Raw genomic sequence first — 15,076 nt, 5'->3', positions numbered from 1 at the left:
TCGTATGAGGTTATAGTATTGACAGTTTGCTTAAAGGTTTTTACTTTGTTAGAAGAGACCTCTCAAAGACAGGAGATAATCTGGAAATGTTTGTCAAGTAAAAATGAAGTATATCAACAAAACTTTCATAAGAAGAAATATAGGAAACTTTTTTTCCCACAGTCTCTACATCATTGCCTATTTCCATCTTTTATCATCTTTGCCCATTTTTGGTAACAGTTCTATAAACACTAAACATAACAAAATGGCAAGATAAATAACTTAAAGGACACTGACAGGTAAAAATGAGACAAAACCATTCCTCTTTGCTGATGATATGGTTGACTTAGAAAATTCTGGGAAATTAGAAAAATACTAATTGAGACAATATCTTCAGCAAAATTTCAAGGTACAAAATAAATACTCAAAATGTTATTTCTATATAATAATAACAAGACCCAAATAACATTAGGAGGGGATATCCCATTAAAATATAACTATAAAATATATTTTAAAATTTGAAATCAATCTACCCAAGCACAACCTATGCTCATACAGTTTTAATGACAAAATGTTTCTTAAAGAAACAGTCCTTTTTTTTTTTGTCTCTGTTGACTATGGGCTGCTGTCCAGCTCATTGTTACAGATACTGTAAGAACAAATTATATCCAAAATTACGTTTCCACCGAGGCATCCCTCATGCAAAGATACAGATTTTTGACCTACATTGAAAAAAGGCAAAAATGGATGAGTTCCCACTCTGTGGTCATGTGGTGTCTGATGAATATGAACAACTATCCTCTAAAGCCTTGAAGGCTGCATGGATTTGTGCCAACAAATATATGGTGAAGAGTCATGGCAAAGGTGGCTTCCACATCTATGTTTGATTACATCCTTTCCATGTTACTCAAATCAATAAAATGTTGTCTTGTACTGGTGCTGATAGACTCCAAACAGGAACGCGGGGTGGCTTTGGGAAACCTCAGACTACTGTTGCTTATGTACATGTAGAACAGGTGATCATGTCTATTCACACTAAAGTCCAGAACAAGGAGCACATAATTGAGGCTTTGTGCAGGGCCAAATTTAAGTTCCCTGGTCGCCAGAAGATCCACATCTCAAAGAAGTGGGGCTTGACAAAGTTTAATGGAGATGAATTTGAAGACATGGTAGCTGAGAAATGTCTCATTCCTGATGACTGTGGCATCAAGTATATCCCCAGCCACAGTCCACTGGACAAGTGACATGCGTTCCACTCATCATAAAGGGGAAGGATCCTATGTATTGTTTAAGATGTTATGCATGCTTATCCCTAGATCTTAGCTACAAATAAATCTGACTTGCTTCTTGTTGGAAAAAAAAAAGTAAAATAAAATAAAATAAAGAAACATGTAAATAACTGGAAGAATAGTCATTGCTCCTGGCTGGGCCATGTTCATATAATAAAAATGACACATTACAAAATTAATTTACATTTTAATGCTATCTCAATCAAACTAGCACAAGAATACTTTACAAGGCTAGATTAAATGATAACAAAATCCATTTGGGGAAACAAAAGAGCCAGATTATCAAAGGAAATAATGCAAAAAAAAAAATTAGGAATGAAGGGAGGATAGCACTGCAGACCTCAAACTGTATTATAAAGTAGCAATCATCAAAACCTTTTGGTACTGATTTTTAAAATAATTGAAGAGTATATCAGTTAAACTAAACAAGGGAGAATAAAAAATAATGGACTTCAGTAATACAGTGTTTAATAAATCCCAAGACATAAATTATCCAGAAAAGAATTTCTGATTTGATAAGAATTGCTGAGAAAACTAGATAGCAGAAATTAGGCTTATGTCAAATTCCACAATAAATTCCAAATGTATATACCACCCAGATAAAAAGATTCATGCTATCCAAAATTAGAAGAGAAGTAGATCATCTACTTTTCATAACTATTGTAGATGAATTTGTAACCAAGCAAGATATAGACATGATTACAAACAATAAAATGGATAATTTTGATTTTGTGAAATTGAAAAACTGTACAAACAAAATTAATACATGTAAATGGTGTGAAGGACTCAATCAGGAAGAAAATCTTAGTGTCAAAAATACCTTATGAGTCTTTTTTAAAAAAATACAGAATATATAGACAACTAATTGAAATATGTACAACTAACAACCATTTAACAGCCATCTATCAATAAATAAGTGGTCAAAGGATGAACAAACAGTTCTTAAAATAAATGTGAAATATTAATAATCGTATGAAATAATGCTCCAAATCACTAACAGTAACAGAAATGTAAATCAAAACAACCCTAAGGTCTCTCCTTATACCCAGCAAATTTGCAAAGATAACAAAAGATGGGAATAGTCAATGTTGAAGAAGCTGTTAAAAAAAAAAAGTTTTCTTAGTGGAGCTGTGAATTCATGTAGCCATTCTGGAAAGCAATTTGAAATTATGCAAATAAAATGGCTAAACTATTCATGCCCTTTGACTCATAAATTCTACTATGAGGGATACACCCCCAGGAGGTCATTGACAAAAATAAAAATTCTATACACACAAAAACATTAATAGCAACACTTTTTGTAGTAGCAAAGAAATGGAAACAAAGTGCGTCCCCATGGATTGGGGAATGGCTGGATGAATTGTTGTGCATGGATTTAATGGAATATTACTGTGTTGCAAGGAATAACAAACATGATAAATGCCATGAAGCATGAAAAAACTTACATAAACTGATGTGAAGTTAAGTAAGCAAAGCTAGTAAAGCAATATATGCAATTACTCCAACAATGTAAATGGAAGACATAATAATGTGGTATAATTTTTAAAAAGTTACAAATTATAAAGAAAAAGCTTGACATCAGAGACAAGATATCAGACAATGCCTTTTCACCACTTTTCTGCAGAATTGAGGGGGAAGGTCCATGGGTAGGCTCATATGCATACCCATGCTAATTTTTGAAATGTCATTGAGTTGTTTCAGAAGAGTACAACTCTGTGACTGTATTTGGGGTTTTCTTGGCAAAGACACTGAAGTGGTTTGCTGTTTCCTTCTTCAGCTCATTTTATAGATGAGGAACTGAAGCAAACAGAGTTAAGTGACTTGCCTAGGTTCATAAAGCTAGTAAGTGTCTGAGACCAGATTTGAACTCAAAAAGACAAGTCTTCCTGACTCCAGGCCCAGAACTTTATCCACTGAGCCACCTGGTTGCTCCATTTTAAAATGTATTTATTGTTTTTTATCATTTCCCCCTTATTTCTCTTTCTTAAAAAGAATACTTTGACAAAAAAGATGGCCCTCTGTGAGTGGCGAAAAGAGAGATACAGGGATAAATATGTAAGTAAAAACAAAAGATATCAATAAAATTTATTTTTTTAAATAAAACGTGCTGTTTGAGGCAGAAGAATGTCTGAAATGATAATTCCCCAGGGAGCTGGAAACATTTCAAATAATTTTCAAATTTAATTTCACACCAACAGATATTGGTATCCTACTGTGAATTTGGAAAAGGTAGTTGGACTCATGGAGCAACGTTAAGATTCAGTGACTAAGTCAAATTTTCCTTAGGTTTGAGAGATTAGGGGATAATCATTATTCACAACACAGTTGATCTGTCAGCAATTATTGGACAGTTATGTCACACTTTTGTAGTTGTACTATTAAAAATGATAAATATTCTGTGCCAGGTTTTTTTTTAATACAACCAGCATGGAATGCCAAAATTGGGAGATATGTTTATGGTGTTTGTTTTTTCCATGCAGTTAAATTGGACAGTTAGGTAGCACAGTGGATAGAGTGCCAAGCCTGGAGTCAAGAAAATTCATCTTCCTGAGTTCAAATCTGTCCTCGGACACTTACTGGTTGCGTGACCCTGGGCAAGTCACTTAACACTGTTTGCTTCAGTTCCTCATCTATAAAATGATCTGGAGAAGGAAACAGCAAACCACTCCAGTATCTTTGCTAAGAAAAACCCAGATGGGGTCTGAAGAGTCAAACACAATTGAAATGATTGAACAACAAAAACAAAATATGGCATCATGCAATACCACACTAAAAATCTTATTCTAAATTGATTACATTCAACACTCTTTGGGTATAGTTGTTTAGGAAGCCATGCATGTGCAGTACATGCTCTGTAATACAACTCCCACTCAGTTACAACTTGGGACTTAATTGTATGGCTACTAGAGTCAGCTCTTAGCATTTAGGAGTTGTCTTTTAAATGCTCCTGAGATTCCACTAATGTGTCTCCCCAACCACACCACTAATGATTGCCAATGATATTAGTCAGGCAGAATAGTAGAAACAATTGAGATATTAGATTATAATTATAGATTATTAGATATAATAGTATAGTAGAGATATTATAGTAGAAAAAATTGAGAAACACTCCCCCACCAGTACATACCAAATTCAGGTGAAAGTGGGCTCAAGCTTGGACAGCATATATGGCAAAGTGGTAATCCACAGTTTCTGGTTCCTGGAAGTCCTTTTCCCCTTTTGTGCGGTGCTCAAGAAATAATTTAACTTCTTTTGCTGAGCTCTTTGTAGATCAGTGATTCTAGGCTCAGTCTTGCTTTAAATCCTAATGCAGATATGCTATCAGGCTGTTCCAGGGTTACTGCTAGGAGATTGTCTGCACTAACAGAATTTCATGGGAAATTCAAAATTCTCCAGACCCTTTGAAATTCTCAAGGTCTTCCTCCAGCCAGTGGAATGAGCATTGGGAAGGACACTTAGATCAAGTCTCTATCTCTCTCTGCCTCTGTCTCTGTCTCTGTCTCTGTCTGTCTCTCTCTTATGTGTGTGTGTATGTATGTATATGTGTGTGCATATATACATATACATAAATGTGTGCAAATGTGTATATATGTACATATGTATACACACACATATACACGCACACTTACATACATGCCTTAGCAATTCCTCCAATTCTCAAGGTCATAATAAAAGCCATTTTCTATTGGCAGACTAGGCACAAACATTCAGGGGCAGCTCTCTATCTCTTCTCTAATGCTAGATAATCAAATCTCTTGGATTCTGCATTACCACCCTGGTCTTTTTCAGGTTCCAGAAGGCATGATATTTATCAGTCAAAATTAATTGACTTCCTATCATATCTACAGAGGAACTTAGGGCTTATTCACACCTAGTGAACATCAAGATATGTATTCATCTTATACTTATATCAGGGCATAGCATCTTATCACTTACTTTAAGTGGGGTAAGGTAACTTTCCCAGAGGATGCCCTTAACTTATGAATTTACCAAACTACTCCACACTTTTCCATCTTGTTCCCTGGGGTATAAGAGACTTTGTCAAGAACTGAGATCAAAAAATATTCTGTCTATGTCATTCCCATGATCTATCACTTTAGAAATTGCAATGAAGGAGGAAATGATCTTATAAGAAAAACAACAGTCTGCCCTGTATTTAAGTAGTTTGCCTTTCTTTAGAGAAAACTACAGTTCTACTATCAACAGCAGAAACAGAAAAAAACAAACCACTCCTAACTTCTAAGAAGCCATCACTAAGCATTCCACATATCCTTTATAAAATGTCAGGATCAGGCATCATGATCTGAAGAGAATTCTCTCCTTCCTTCTTCTGCCAAGGAATAGCTGAGGCATGCAATTTACTTCAGAAAACAAGTTTAATTTGAAAAGCCAACATGCCATTTGTGGTTTTTTGGTGTAATTGTGAAAGTGAATTTCAAGCTTAAAACAAAAAGGAGCATATATTTATGTTGTTTCACACAGGCCTGAAGAGAAGGAAGTAGGGGTGGGGCAACCACAGTACCAAAACCCTCTATTCTTTATGGTCTGTAAGAATCTGTAAGTATTGGAATGAAGAGACTCCAATATCCAAATGACAGCTGTTTCCTTTTATTGAGCTAGAAGCTGGCTCTTGCTGAGAGAATCATTCCTCTAAATTGGTATCTCCATGGAAATCATGTCTAATGCTCTGAACATAGTTCTCTGTGTTAGCTTTGCCAAAGGGATCCAGACTCTTGAGATGAAGTTCCACTGGCCAGATAGAAATCCCTCATTTTTTACCTTCTTGACTCCTGGGGAGTTTTCCCTGACCTTAAGGCTAGTAGGGCCAGATCTTGATGGAAAAAACTAGCTCCTGCAATCCTAAAGCACTTCGGGGAGGGAAAACAGAGAACACTGCAGTATAAGAAAAAAAAGCTGAAAGGAGGAGGAAAGTGGAAGATGGGGGGAGGGTTGGAAAGAAGCCACCAGCACCAAATTCCTGGTGCCAAGGTGGCCAAACTATACACAAGAAAGGGGGAGCAGGCACTGCAAGTGCCAGAACTTGGCACCAGAGCCAGTGATGCCTAGTTTCCTTTCTCCACTTTCCCCTCTCTTCAGAGAAGGTTGGAGCTCCTCTGCCTTCCTTTCAGGGTTTAGGAAGCTTATCTCTGTTTCTTAAAAATCTGTTTACTTTTCTACTTACTTTGTCTTTAAAGCTGGGAATCATGGTAAAAGCTGTTAGCAGTTTCATTGATAATCTGGGTATACTTATGGAAGGAAATGATTAATAGGGAGGGGAAGAGCACTGCACCCCAGCAGAAAGGTGGTTTTTGAAATTGCAATGTCTTTGCTAGTGTAACATTGACTATTGTGGCCCCCACTACCTTAAAGTCAGGTAGATCATATTTCACGTAATTTTAAAGAGGATTAGGGATGTCTAGAGTTTCTACCATTGGCTCCAGAACCCATCAGTGGTGTTCCTTGATGTTTTGGCCTCTGCACCCCGTTTCCATTTAGTCACTAACAGTTGGACTAACTTTTACAAAGAAATATTTTTTTTTCAAAAAGTATAATCACAAATGTAAAACTTATCCCCATCCCCCCTTTCACCATTTTAGTCTTTGGAAAGGGGGAAGGGGATTAGGCTCATATTTGCTTCATTCCTTTAGATCATAGTCCAAGTTTCAAGTCCAAAACCAATATCAGACCTGAGTCCCAGGTGCCCTGGCTTCTCAGGACTTCCCTGCTGGGGTGGCTGGCTGTACCTCCCAGCCTACAATGTTGGCTCCAAGATAGCCAGGGCTTGAACTCCTGGATCTAATGGAGTATCAGTGTCTGGTCCTGAAATGAGATCAAATTACACAAACACCTGTGGGCCCATTTCCCAGTCCTCCACTCCAAATTGAGAGGAGGTGAAGCTTATAATCAGCACCAAATATGTTCACCTGGTAGTTTTATTAGCCTCATTTTGGGGACCATATTTCAGAAAAGGTAGACAAGGAGATAATCTGATTAGAAGTTGAACGCTTCAGTGAATCTATGATGACTTAGGAGAGAAAACTCCCACAAGAAGGATGATTACATTCCACTTATACTCCTTACATCTTATGTGACATCTTTTTATATTTGCTCAAATTCCTTCAGAGGACCACTCAATATTCCAGGGTCCTTTCTCTAGATATTTTGTGATAGATACCAGCAGAGCATGTAGTCCATCTGTTTGTTACATCTCATTTTGACTACAACAAAGTAGATAAAGGCACAAAAAAGACAAAAAAGTCCCGAGCCAAAGGCAAAAATAATTATAATAATAATAGGAAAGGAAAGGAAGAACTTACTTCCCAGACACAAGATGACTTTTTCTCACTTTTAACTTTTCCTAACCTTGGATAAGTTATTTAATCTCTTTGGGCCCCAGTTTCCTTTTTTGTTTCCTCAGAGAATTGTACTAAATTATCTCTAAGGTCAGTTTCAGCTCTAAATACTATGAACCTATGTGTTTGATTCTCTTCATTCACATTGTAAATCCTGGACTCACAGAGGTCACTTGGCTTGCCTAGGGATTACACAGCTGGGGATGCTCAAAGATATAATTCACATTTAGACTCCAAGTTCAGTGTTCTCTCCTTCACAGCACACTATCTTTAGTGGACTAGTGGAGGAAAACAAGGTTTTTATGCAACTAGATACAACAAAAAGTAAAGAATGAAAATTCATAAAAGTAGTACAAAGTGCTTGTGGAGGGATTAAGGAAGAGATGGTAGTGGGGCCTTGAAAGATGGATATGATTTCAATTAACGGAGAAGTATTTGTTGGGAGGTAAGGAAAGAAACCCTTCAGACATAAGTAGCATTGTGAACCAGTGCACAGAGGCAGAAACATCAGGCATGTTCAGAGGATAGCAAATGCTTCTTCTGAGTTGTAATGAAGGGTTATATTTGGGAATGAAATTGCAAACACAGATTGGCACTAGGTTAGGAAGGGTCTTGAATGCCAGATTAATTTAGAATATTTTGTAAGCAATGGGAGTTATTAAAGGTCTTTGTACATAAGATTTGTACGTAAGAAAGGTCAATTTGGAAGTGGAATGTAGGCTGCTTTGGAAGGGAGAAAACATTGGAGGTAAGGACATACGAAGGCAAAATAATAGTCAAGGCAAGAGAAGATAAGGATCCAAGCTGGGATGGTGGTTAGGGGAACAGAAATAGGTAACATTGTAAAGAGGAAAGAAAAGTGAATTTGTAGTCAGTAGAATTGGGTATGAAGACTATCTCTGCTAATAATGAGCTATGTGATCAAGGGCAACCACTAATCTTTCAGAAAATCAACTTTTCACATTTCTTCCAGCTCTAAATCCCATTATCCTTATGATGTCCCTATATAACACAATGTCCAGATCATCATATTTAGACTAATAAACTTAGCGGAGCTCAGTTCACTAAGACTTAACGGTGATCTCTATCTAGTTTCTGCCATATTGCTTTCCAGTTTTGCCAGCAGTTTTTGTCAAATAATGTGTTTTTGTTCCAAAAGCTTAGATCTTTGGGTTTGTCATATATTAGATTGCTATAGTCATTTACTACAGTGTATTGTGCACCTAATCTATTCCACTGATCCACAACTCTATTTCTTAGGAAGTAGCATATTGTTTTGATAATTACCGCTTTGAGCTCTTACATGTCTAGACCACCTTCCTTGACAATTCTTTTCATTGATTCCCTTAATATTCTTAATCTTTTGTTCTTCCAGATGAATTTTGTTATTATTTTTTCCAGCTCTATAAAAAAATTTGTTAGTAGTTTGGTATGGCACTAAATAAATAGACTAATTTAGGTTAAATTATCATTTTTATTATATTGGCTCAGCCTATGCGTGAACAATTAATATTTTTTCCATTTGTTTAGATATGACTTTATTTGTGTGAAAAATGTTTTGTAATTGTGTTCACATAGTTCCTGGGTTTGTCTTGGCAGGTAGACTCTCAAGTAGCTTATATTGTCTACACTTATTTTAAATGGAATTTCTCTTTCTATCTCTTCCTGTTGTACTTTGCTGGTAATATATAGAAATGCTGATCTTTTATGTGGATTTTTTTTTTGTATCCTGCAACTTTGCTAATGTTGTTAATTATTTCCACTAAATTTTAGTTGATTCTCTAGCATTCTCAAAGTATACCATTTATCATCTGCAAAGAATGATAGTTTTGTTTTCTCATTGCCTATTTGAATTCCTTCAATTTCTTTTTCTTTTCTTATTGCTTTAACTAGCATTTCCAGTATAATAGTGAATAATAGTGGTTGACAGTGGGCATCCTTGCTTCACCCCTGAGCTTATTGAGAAGGCTTGTAGCTTATTTCCATTACAGATAATGCTTGCTGATAGTTTTAGATATATACTACTTCTCCTTTTAAGGTAAGCTCCATTTCTTCCTATGTTCTCTAAGTGTTTTTAATAAGAATGGGTGTTGTATTTTGTCAAAGACTTTTTTGGCATCTATTGAGATAATCATATGACTTTCGTTGGTTTTGTTATTGATATCTTCAATTATGCTGATAGTTTGCCTAATATTGAACTGCATTTCTCATATGATTCCCACCTGGTCATAGTGTACGATCTTTGTGATATATTGCTGTAATCTTCTTGCTAGTATTTTATTTTAAATTGTTGCATCTATATTTATTAGGGAAGTTGGCCTATAATTTTCTCTCTCTGTTTTGGCTCTTCCTGGTTTAAGTATCAGTACCATATTTATGTCATAAAAGGAATTTGGTAGGACTCCTTCTTCAACTATTTTTCCAAATAGTTTATATAGTATTGCAATTACTTGTTCTTTAAATGTTTGGCAGATTTCTCTTGTGGACCCATCTGTCTCTGGGTATTTTTTCTGAAGAAGTTCATTAGTGGCTTGTTCAATTCCTTTGTCTAAGGTTGGGTTATTTATGTATTTTATTTCCTCTTCTGTTAATCTAGGCAATTTATATTTTTGTAGATATTTATCCATTTCATTTAGATTAGCAAATTAATTGGTATGTAATTGGGCAAAATAACTCCTAGTAATTGTTTCAATTTCCTCTTCATTGGTGGTACATTTACTCTTTTCATTTTTCTTACTAGTAATTTTGCTTCCTCTTTCCTTTTTTAAATCAAATTAACCAAATGATTTATCTATTTTATTTTTTCCATAAAACCATCTTTTAGTTCTATTTATTAGTTCAATGGGTTTTTTTATTTTTAATTTTCTTATTTTCTCATTTTAATTTTTAGGATTTCCAATTTGGTGTTTAATAGGGGATTTTTCATTTGTTCTTTTTCTACTTGCTGTTTTTTTTAGTTGCATATGCAAATCACTGATCTGCTCTTTCTCTGTCTTACTGATGTAAGAATTAGAGATATAAATTTTCCCCTAAGATGGGATACACTTTGGCTATATCTCATAAATTTTGGCATGTTGTCTCATCATTCTCTTTAATGAAATGATATATTTTCCATATTCTTCACTTTTTTGTAATCTTTCTCTTTATATCTAGGTCATGTATCCATTTTTACTTTATCTTGGCAAATGGTGCAAGATATGGCAGAAACTAGGTATACACCAACATCTCACCCGGGATACCAAGATAAGGTCAAAATGGGTACATGATTTACACATAAAGGGTGATACCACAAGCAACTTAGGAGAGCATGAAATAGTTTGCCTGTCAGATCTAAGCCTAAGGGAAGAATTTGGGACTAAACAAGATATAGAGAACATTTTGACATGTAAATAGATATTTTTGATTATATAAAATTAAAATGTTTTGTACAAACAAAAGCAATGCAACCAAAATTAGAAGGAAATTAGAAAACTGGGAGGAAATTTTTGTAGAAAGTATCTTTTATAAAAGCCTCATTTCTCAAATATATGGAGAACTGAGTCAAATTTACAAGAATACAAGTCATTTCCCAGTTAATAAATAGTCAAAGGATATGAACAGGCAGTTTTCAGACAAAGAAATCAAAGCTATCTATAGTCATATGAAGAAATGCTCTAAATCAGCATTGATTAAAGAAACACACATTAAAACAACTCTGAGATAACACCTCATACCTATCAGATTGGCTAATATGAAGAAAAGGAAAATGATTAAGGGCCTGTGGGGAAATTGGGAAACTAATGGATTGTTGGTGGAGTTGTGAACTGATCCAACCATTCTGGAGAGCAATTTGGAACTACGCCCAAAGTGCCATAAACTATGCATACCCTTTGATCTAGCAATACCACTGCTAGCTCTATATCCCCAAGAGCTTTTTTGAAAGAGAGGAAAGGACCTACTTGTGAAAAAATATTTATAGCAGTTCTTTTGTGGTGGCAAAGAATTGGAAATTGAGGGGATGCTTTTCAATTGGGGAATGGCTGAACAAGTTGTGGTATATGATTGTGATGGAATATTATTGTGCTATAAGAGACTTCAGAAAAACATGGAAAGACTTACAGAAACTGATGCAAAATGAAGTGAGCAGAACCAGGAGAATTTGTATACAATAACAACGATATTGCAAGATGAAGAAGTGTGAATGATTTAGCTGTTCTCAGCAACACAAAGGAATCATGATGAAACATGCTAACTGCCTCCAGAGAAAGAATTTATATCGCAAGAATACAGACTGAAACATACTCTTTCTTTCCTTTTCTTCCTTCCTCCTTCCTTCCTTCCTTCCTTCCTTCCTTCCTTCCTTCCTTCCTTCCTTCCTTCCTTCCTTCCTTCTTTTCTTCCTTTCTTTCTTTTGATCTTCCTTCCTTCTTTCCTTCTTTCCTTCCTTCCTTCCTTTCTCCTTTTTTTTGTTCAAGTTTTCTTGTACAAAATAACTAATATGGAAATGTTTTGCATGATTGCACATGCATAATCTGTATCAGATTGCTTACCATCTCAGGGAAGAGGAAGGAGAGTGAGAGGGATGGAATTTAAAATTCAAAACTTTTTTTTAATATTAATAATTCTTTTAACATGTAATTGGGGGAAAATAAACTATTACTTAAAAAATGTAACTGGGAGATGTTTTATAAAAGAAATAAAAATACAACACAAAAAAATTAATGGTGAGATATAGCAGCCACACACAAAAAAAGAAGAAAAAGCTAATGCAACCATAGGTTGCTTTAAGAGAGGTGTGGTATGTAAGGCTAGAGAGTTCTCTGTCCCCTATTGTAGTTAGACCCCATCTGAAGTATAAAGTTAACTTCTAGGAAGCAGGTTTTAGGAAGGACATTAATTAGCTGGAAAGTAGTTACAAAATGGTAACATGATCATAGGAATGCCTCTGTTTCATGGTATATGAAGATCATTTGAAGAAAGTGGGGATGTTTAGTCTGAGGAAGAGAAGACACAGCCTCACATTTACTACATTATGTCTTCCACCTACCTTTCCAGTTTTGTTTCATATTTCTCTCCATCTTGTCCTCTCAAGTCAAATTAGCCTGCTAGCTCTTCCTTGGGCATGATATTCCATCCACCAGCTCCACACTTTCACGTAGGTGGTCCCCCATGTGTGCAATCAACTCCCTCCTCATCTCAGACTTACAGAATCTCTAATTTCCTTCAAAATACAGCTCAGTTGCCACCTTCATCCTGAGATCTTCTTTAATCCATTCTGTTAGTGCTCCCAAACTCTTAAAATTACTGTGTAGTAACAGCTAGTGCTTATATATCACTTTAAGATTTGCTAAGTACTTTTACAAGTACTCTTATTTGATCCTCATAACAACTATAGGAGGTAGATGCTATTATTATCCCTATTTTACACATAAGGAAACTGAAGCAGAGAGAAATTAAGTGATTTGCCCTTCAAGTACCAAGAAAGCTGGCATGTGAAAGAATAAACTTGTTCTGCTCCAAAAAGTAGAAGCAAATTTATGTTTAAAGCAAGGGCAAATTTCCTAACTAGAGCTATCTGAAACTTCTCCTTCCCTATAGGTTTGAAAAGGATGGGGAATCACCTCTTTCTAATTTGTAGAAGGAATTTTTGTTCATGTGTGGATTGGACTTGGCGGTTTTGGAGATCCATCCCAACTCTGAGTTTCTGTGAAACATTATTTTTCTAATAATGTCATGCTATCTAATTACTTGTTCTTTTACTAGAAATTATATTGTTTTGACTCCACAGCATTATGTATAAAAATAAAAAGGGTCATACTTCTTTTTAATAAGCAGAGTAACCAATATAAAACTGTAAAGTTTCAGAAAACCTGACCCAGGGTTCCCCTTGCCTTGTTATATCCCCTAAATAATAACTGTCTTGAACAACATTTATGTTCTCAAAAACTGTTAGCTTTTCCTGGAATAAAGACATTGTCTTGTTATTTGGAGATTTCTGGCTTGCTTTTTTTTTAAGAGCAATGAACCCTTGAGTTTAGAAAAAGAAACACTGAAGTCTAATTAATTACCTAAAATTAACAAGTGGGTGGCCTGAAATCCTTTTAAGTTCTGCTACATCTTACCAGCCTGAAAAAGGGAAAAGGAGATGCTATGACTTAAAAACACCCAAAGATGTTTTTAATCTAAAGATTAATGAATTCTGCAAACTCATGTCTTATGTTCTTCCCTATTAATAGATCTGGGAATTTTTTGCTGGAAGCCAAGTGATGACATGTCGAGGGGAATACTTCATCATGATGTGATTAGCATACATGCCAGTCCTTCATTCCAACAGGCAGCTGCAGCTAATTATGTGCTTCACTTCAGGCTGCTTTTTATTTATGACCCATATTCTTTCTCTCACACTTCATCCACATACATTCATGAAAGTAAAATTGCATGGGTCCCCAGTTAATGTTTGAGTTTCCTCCCCCATACCTTATTGTTTTGTAAGGGAAATAATATCCAAATTAGAACACACTGTAGGCACCCAAAGAGAATGTTCATGGTGTTCCTGTGACTAATGACTCCTTCAATAACTCCAATGGTCTTTTCTCAGACTTCAGCCTCCCTGACTTCTCTGAAGGTAATAGCATTTGATACTGTTTGTATCTGGTTTTGATACTGCTTGATACCATCGGCTACCCACCTCCCCCTGAACACTCTCTCCTCCCTTGTCTTCAACACCATGACTCTGCAGAGTCTCATCTCTCCTCTTTGTCTTTGCTGGTTCATTATCTCCTCTATTTTAAGCAGAGAGGTTTTTTTTTTCATATGTCCTGGATAGCATATACACTCCAAAACTTGCTTTCAAGGTTCTTTGCCTTATGGCTACAGCCTAACTTTTTAGCATCATTTTTATTACCCTCTCTCCCCTCCATACTCTATGTTTCAAACAAACTGGACTATTTTCCAGACTATTTCCAGACTATTCTCCCTTTGAATGGTCTACCTCCTCAAATCTGCCTCTCTGAATTCTTATCTTTCTTCTCAGCTCAGTACAGGTGCCTTACAGAATCCTTCCCCATTCTACCAGGCATTAGCACCTTTTCCTTCCTCAATTAATCTTGTTCTTTCTATCTATCTATCTATCTATCTATCTATCTATCTATCTATCTATCTATCTATCTATCTATCTTTTTATAGGTCTTATTCCCTCAGGACACAAAATTCCATCAAGGAAGAAACTGGCTTTGGTTTTTTCTTTGTATCCCGAGCTCCTAGCACAGTGTTTCATATATAGGAAGTAGAGGGTTAATAAATATTTATTTGAATTGGATTTTAAAATAGACTTAGGGAATGAAGGTCTTGATAGCTGTGATCAAGGACAGCTACGTCCTGATTAGTGCAAATAAGGAATCCCCTGAAGTGGTCTCATTACTTGAATTCATATTATTCAATGTTATAATAATGTAAAATATGGTAATTAGTTCCAGA

General features: G+C 35.6%; 1 pseudogene; it reads left to right on the top strand.

Annotated features, from left to right (window-relative positions):
- The first annotated feature begins 596 nt into the window (after positions 1–596).
- On the top strand, positions 597–1,223 carry LOC110223800 (ribosomal protein uL16-like; annotated as a pseudogene).
- Positions 1,224–15,076: the final 13,853 nt, after the last annotated feature.

Source organism: Phascolarctos cinereus, unplaced genomic scaffold, assembly GCF_003287225.1.
Source record: "Phascolarctos cinereus isolate Bilbo 61053 unplaced genomic scaffold, phaCin_HiC Scaffold_4;HRSCAF=312, whole genome shotgun sequence".
Taxonomy (NCBI): Eukaryota; Metazoa; Chordata; class Mammalia; order Diprotodontia; family Phascolarctidae; genus Phascolarctos; species Phascolarctos cinereus.
The sequence above is the reverse complement of the archived record's forward strand: the minus strand, read 5'-3'. Positions and strand labels throughout refer to the sequence as shown.